We start from the raw sequence: 6,305 nt of genomic DNA, 5'->3' as shown, positions 1-6,305 counted from the left end.
CTTTTGCTGCGATTACAGCTGTAAGTCGCTTGGGGTATGTCTCTATCAGTTTTGCACATCGAGAGACTGAAATTTTTTCCCATTCCTCCTTGCAAAACAGCTCGAGCTCAGTGAGGTTGGATGGAGAGCATTTGTGAACAGCAGTTTTCAGTTCTTTCCACAGATTCTCGATTGGATTCAGGTCTGGACTTTGACTTGGCCAATCTAACACCTGGATATGTTTATTTTTGAACCATTCCATTGTAGATTTTGCTTTATGTTTTGGATCATTGTCTTGTTGGAAGACAAATCTCTGTCCCAGTCTCAGGTCTTTTGCAGACTCCATCAGGTTTTCTTCCAGAATGGTCCTGTATTTGGCTCCATCCATCTTCCCATCAATTTTAACCATCTTCCCTGTCCCTGCTGAAGAAAAGCAGGCCCAAACCATGATGCTGCCACCACCATGTTTGACAGTGGGGATGGTGTGTTCACGGTGATGAGCTGTGTTGCTTTTACGCCAAACGTTATGTTTTGCATTGTTGCCAAAAAGTTCAATTTTGGTTTCATCTGACCAGAGCACCTTCTTCCACATGTTTGGTGTGTCTCCCAGGTGGCTTGTGGCAAACTTTAAACGACACTTTTTATGGATATCTTTAAGAAATGGCTTTCTTCTTGCCCCTCTTCCATAAAGGCCAGATTTGTGCAATATACGACTGATTGTTGTCCTATGGACAGAGTCTCCCACCTCAGCTGTAGATCTCTGCAGTTCATCCAGAGTGATCATGGGCCTCTTGGCTGCATCTCTGACCAGTCTTCTCCTTGTATGAGCTGAAAGTTTAGAGGGACGGCCAGGTCTTGGTAGATTTGCAGTGGTCTGATACTCCTTCCATTTCAATATTATCGCTTGCACAGTGCTCCTTGGGATGTTTAAAGCTTGGGAAATCTTTTTGTATCCAAATCCGGCTTTAAACTTCTTCACAACAGTATCTCGGACCTGCCTGGTGTGTTCCTTGTTCTTCATGATGCTCTCTGCGCTTTTAACGGACCTCTGAGACTATCACAGTGCAGGTGCATTTATACGGAGACTTGATTACACACAGGTGGATTGTATTTATCATCATTAGTCATTTAGGTCAACATTGGATCATTCAGAGATCCTCACTGAACTTCTGGAGAGAGTTTGCTGCACTGAAAGTAAAGGGGATGAATAATTTTGCACGCCCAATTTTTCAGTTTTTGATTTGTTAAAAAAGTTTGAAATATCCAATAAATGTCCTTCCACTTCATGATTGTGTCCCACTTGTTGTTGATTCTTCACAAAAAAATACAGTTTTATATCTTTATGTTTGAAGCCTGAAATGTGGCAAAAGGTCGCAAAGTTCAAGGGGGCTGAATACTTTCGCAAGGCACTGTATATAGGAGTAAGGAGACTAGATATCAGGATATCTGATAAACAGAGTAGCAGCAGCGTATATGATGATTCTACGGGAGTGTGTATGCGTGCATATGTGTAGAGTCAGAATGAATGTGTTTGTGAGCAAATGTGTGTTGGAGTCTCAGTGTGAGTGTGCAGAGTCCTTTTGAGTGTGCATACAGTCACTGCAAAAGTAAATGTAGGTATTTTTTGTTAGATGTTCAGCAGTCTGATGGCTTGGGGGTAGAAGCTGTTCAGCAGTCTGATGGCTTGGAGGTAGAAGCTGTTCAGGAGTCTGATGGCTTGGGGATAGAAGCTGTTCAGCAGTGTGATGGCTTGGGGGTAGAAGCTGTTCAGCAGTCTGATGGCTTGGGGGTAGAAGCTGTTCAGCAGTCTGATGGCTTGGGGGTAGAAGCTGTTCAGCAGTCTGATGGCTTGGGGGTAGAAGCTGTTCAGCAGTCTGATGGCTTGGGGGTAGAAGCTGTTCAGCAGTCTGATGGCTTGGGGGTAGAAGCTGTTCAGCAGTCTGATGGCTTGGGGGTAGAAGCTGTTCAGCAGTCTGATGGCTTGGGGGTAGACGCTGTTCAGCAGTCTGATGGCTTGGGGGTAGAAGCTGTTCAGCAGTCTGATGGCTTGGGGTAGAAGCTGTTCAGCAGTCTGATGGCTTGGGGGTAGATGCTGTTCAGCAGTCTGATGGCTTGGGGATAGAAGCTGTTCAGCAATCTGATGGCTTGGGGGTAGAAGCTGTTCAGCAGTCTGATGGCTTGGGGGTAGAAGCTGTTCAGCAGTCTGATGGCTTGTGGGTAGAAGCTGTTCAGCAGTCTGATGGCTTTGGGATAGAAGCTGTTCAGCAATCTGATGGCTTGGGGGTAGAAGCTGTTCAGCAATCTTATGGCTTGGGGATAGAAGCTGTTCAGCAGTCTGATGGCCTGGGGGTAGAAGCTGTTCAGCAGTCTGATGGCCTGGGGGTAGAAGCTGTTCAGCAGTCTGATGGCTTGGGGGTAGAAGCTGTTCAGCAGTCTGATGGCTTGGGGGTAGAAGCTGTTCAGCAGTCTGATGGCTTGGGGGTAGAAGCTGTTCAGCAGTCTGATGGCTTGGGGGTAGAAGCTGTTCAGCAGTCTGATGGCTTGGGGGTAGAAGCTGTTCAGCAGTCTGATGGCTTGGGGATAGAAGCTGTTCAGCAGTCTGATGGCCTGGGGGTAGAAGCTGTTCAGCAGTCTGATGGCTTGGGGGTAGAAGCTGTTCAGCAGTCTGATGGCTTGGGGATAGAAGCTGTTCAGCAGTCTGATGGCTTGGGGATAGAAGCTGTTCAGCAGTCTGATGGCTTGGGTGTAAAAGCTGTTCAGCAGTCTGATGGCTTGGGGGTAGAAGCTGTTCAGGAGCCTGTTGGTATCAGACTTGGCGCTCCGGTACCTCTTGCCATTCGGTAGAAGAGAGAACAGTTGCTTGAGTCTTAGACATATTTCCATGTCTTCCTTTCCCACCGATTTGATATGGAGGTACTGAATGGAAAGGAACTCGACCCCAGTGCTGTACTGGGCTGTCCGCACCACCATCTGTAGCGCCATGCGGTCGACGGTGATGCACTTACCGTACCAAGCAGTGATGCAGTCAGTCAAGATGCTCTCAATGATGGAGCTGGATACATTTTTTGAGGATCTGATACCAAATCTTTTCAACCTTAGTGGGAAGAACATTTTCTTTGGGAACAGTAGAAACAGAAAGGTGTTAGGGGGGTGAATGGGAGGGAGTCTGCCAGGAAGGACAGCAGTCTGTCAGGAAGTACAGCAGTCTGCCAGGAAGGACAGCAGTCTGCCAGGAAGTACAGCAGTCTGCCAGGAAGGACAGCAGTCTGCCAGGAAGGACAGCAGTCTGCCGGGAAGGACAGCAGTCTGCCAGGAAGGACAGGAGTCTGTCAGGACTTGAGGCTGCCAGGACAGGAGTCTCCTGATGAAGAAGGAGCCTCACCTATGACCTTACCTACACCCTGACCCTGGCCTCGCCTGCTGCACAGATATATACCCCTCTTTATCCTGTCTACCCCCTGACCCTGCCTACCCCCTGACCCTGCCTAACCCCTGACCCTGCCTACCCCCTGACCCTGCCTACCCCCTGACCCTGCCTAACCCCTGACCCTACCTACCCCCTGACCCTGCCTAACCCCTGACCCTACCTACCCCCTGACCCTGCCTACCCCCTGACCCTACCTACCCCCTGACCCTACCTACTCCCTACCCCCTGACCCTGCCTACCCCCTGACCCTACCTACCCCCTACCCCCTGACCCTGCCTACCCCCTGACCCTACCTACCCCCTGACCCTGCCTACCCCCTGACCCTGCCTACCCCCTGACCCTACCTACCCCCTGACCCTGCCTACCCCCTGACCCTACCTACCCCCTGACCCTACCTACCCCTACCCCCTGACCCTGCCTACCCCCTGACCCTGCCTACCCCCTGACCCTACCTACCCCCTACCCCCTGACCCTGCCTACCCCCTGACCCTACCTACCCCCTGACCCTGCCTACCCCCTGACCCTGCCTACCCCCTGACCCTACCTACCCCCTGACCCTGCCTACCCCCTGACCCTACCTACCCCCTGACCCTACCTACCCCCTACCCCCTGACCCTGCCTACCCCCTGACCCTACCTACCCCCTGACCCTACCTACCCCCTACCCCCTGACCCTGCCTACCCCTGACCCTGCCTACCCCCTGACCCTGCCTACCCCCTGACCTGGATGCTACTGTCTGTGCCTCATAACAGTCTTGAAATGTAAACGTTTTAAAAAGTGTAATATTTGGATCAATGTAAAATATTTTCAGACAAACATTAAACATGTAACTAAACTGAAATTAAAATGGCCTTACAATTGGATTGTCATAGCAATATTCATAACAATTGAACCGTCTAATTTTGTAGTGGTGTTGAGTCTCTCTCTACCTCAGGAACGTAAAGCGTACCAATAGTTTGCAGTAGTCATTAGCATTAGGTGATATTAGTTTCTGCCTTACATCTTATTTGTTCTTTATGCAATATTCAATTACACAGTTGCAGTCATCCATTGTAAACCAGTCAGCAGAAAAGGTAAAACATACAACTGAGAATTCATTCAAAGTTGACATTATAGAAACCTGTGTAAAAAGCTTGATGTTGTCAATACTGATTTCACATTCTACTGAATTAAATGTAATAAATTATTACCTCTGAATATCTAGTGTTTATTAAAATCATTAGGCTGAGATCGTGTGTTTTGGTAAACACACCAAGCATTAGGCTGAGACCGTGTGTTTTGGTAAACACACCAAGCATTAGGCTGAGACCGTGTGTTTTGGTAAACACACCAAGCATTAGGCTGAGACCGTGTGTTTTGGTAAACACACCAAGCATTAGGCTGAGACCGTGTGTTTTGGTAAACACACCAAGCATTAGGCTGAGACCGTGTGTTTTGGTAACACACCAAGCATTAGGCTGAGACCGTGTGTTTTGGTAAACACACCAAGCATTAGGCTGAGACCGTGTGTTTTGGTAAACACACCAAGCATTAGGCTGAGACCGTGTGTTTTGGTAAACACACCAAGCATTAGGCTGAGACCGTGTGTTTTGGTAAACACACCAAGCATTAGGCTGAGACCGTGTGTTTTGGTAAACACACCAAGCATTAGGCTGAGACCGTGTGTTTTGGTAAACACACCAAGCATTAGGCTGAGACCGTGTGTTTTGGTAAACACACCAAGCATTAGGCTGAGACCGTGTGTTTTGGTAAACACACCAAGCATTAGGCTGAGACCGTGTGTTTTGGTAAACACACCAAGCATTAGGCTGAGACCGTGTGTTTTGGTAAACACACCAAGCATTAGGCTGAGACCGTGTGTTTTGGTAAACACACCAAGCATTAGGCTGAGACCGTGTGTTTTGGTAAACACACCAAGCATTAGGCTGAGACCGTGTGTTTTGGTAAACACACCAAGCATTAGGCTGAGACCGTGTGTTTTGGTAAACACACCAAGCATTAGGCTGAGACCGTGTGTTTTGGTAAACACACCAAGCATTAGGCTGAGACCGTGTGTTTTGGTAAACACACCAAGCATTAGGCTGAGACCGTGTGTTTTGGTAAACACACCAAGCATTAGGCTGAGACCGTGTGTTTTGGTAAACACACCAAGCATTAGGCTGAGACCGTGTGTTTTGGTAAACACACCAAGCATTAGGCTGAGACCGTGTGTTTTGGTAAACACACCAAGCATTAGGCTGAGACCGTGTGTTTTGGTAAACACACCAAGCATTAGGCTGAGATCATGTGTTTTGGTAGATAAACCAACCATTAGGCTGAGACCATGTGTTTTGGTAGATAAACCAACCATTAGGCTGAGACCATGTGTTTTGGTAGATAAACCAACCATTAGGCTGAGACCGTGTGTTTTGGTAGATAAACCAACCATTAGGCTGAGACCATGTGTTTTGGTAGATAAACCAACCATTAGGCTGAGACCATGTGTTTTGGTAAACACACCAACCATTAGGCTGAGACCGTGTGTTTTGGTAAACACACCAACCATTAGGCTGAGACCGTGTGTTTTGGTAGATAAACCAACCATTAGGCTGAGACCGTGTGTTTTGGTAGATAAACCAACCATTAGGCTGAGACCGTGTGTTTTGGTAGATAAACCAACCATTAGGCTGAGACCATGTGTTTTGGTAGATAAACCAACCATTAGGCTGAGACCATGTGTTTTGGTAAACACACCAAGCATTAGGCTGAGACCGTGTGTTTTGGTAAACACACCAAGCATTAGGCTGAGACCGTGTGTTTTGGTAAACACACCAAGCATTAGGCTGAGACCGTGTGTTTTGGTAAACACACCAAGCATTAGGCTGAGACCGTGTGTTTTGGTAGATAAACCAACCATTAG

The sequence above is a fragment of the Oncorhynchus kisutch genome, linkage group LG26 (genome assembly GCF_002021735.2).
Source record: "Oncorhynchus kisutch isolate 150728-3 linkage group LG26, Okis_V2, whole genome shotgun sequence".
Taxonomy (NCBI): domain Eukaryota; kingdom Metazoa; phylum Chordata; class Actinopteri; order Salmoniformes; family Salmonidae; genus Oncorhynchus; species Oncorhynchus kisutch.
This window is presented reverse-complemented; position numbering follows the sequence as displayed.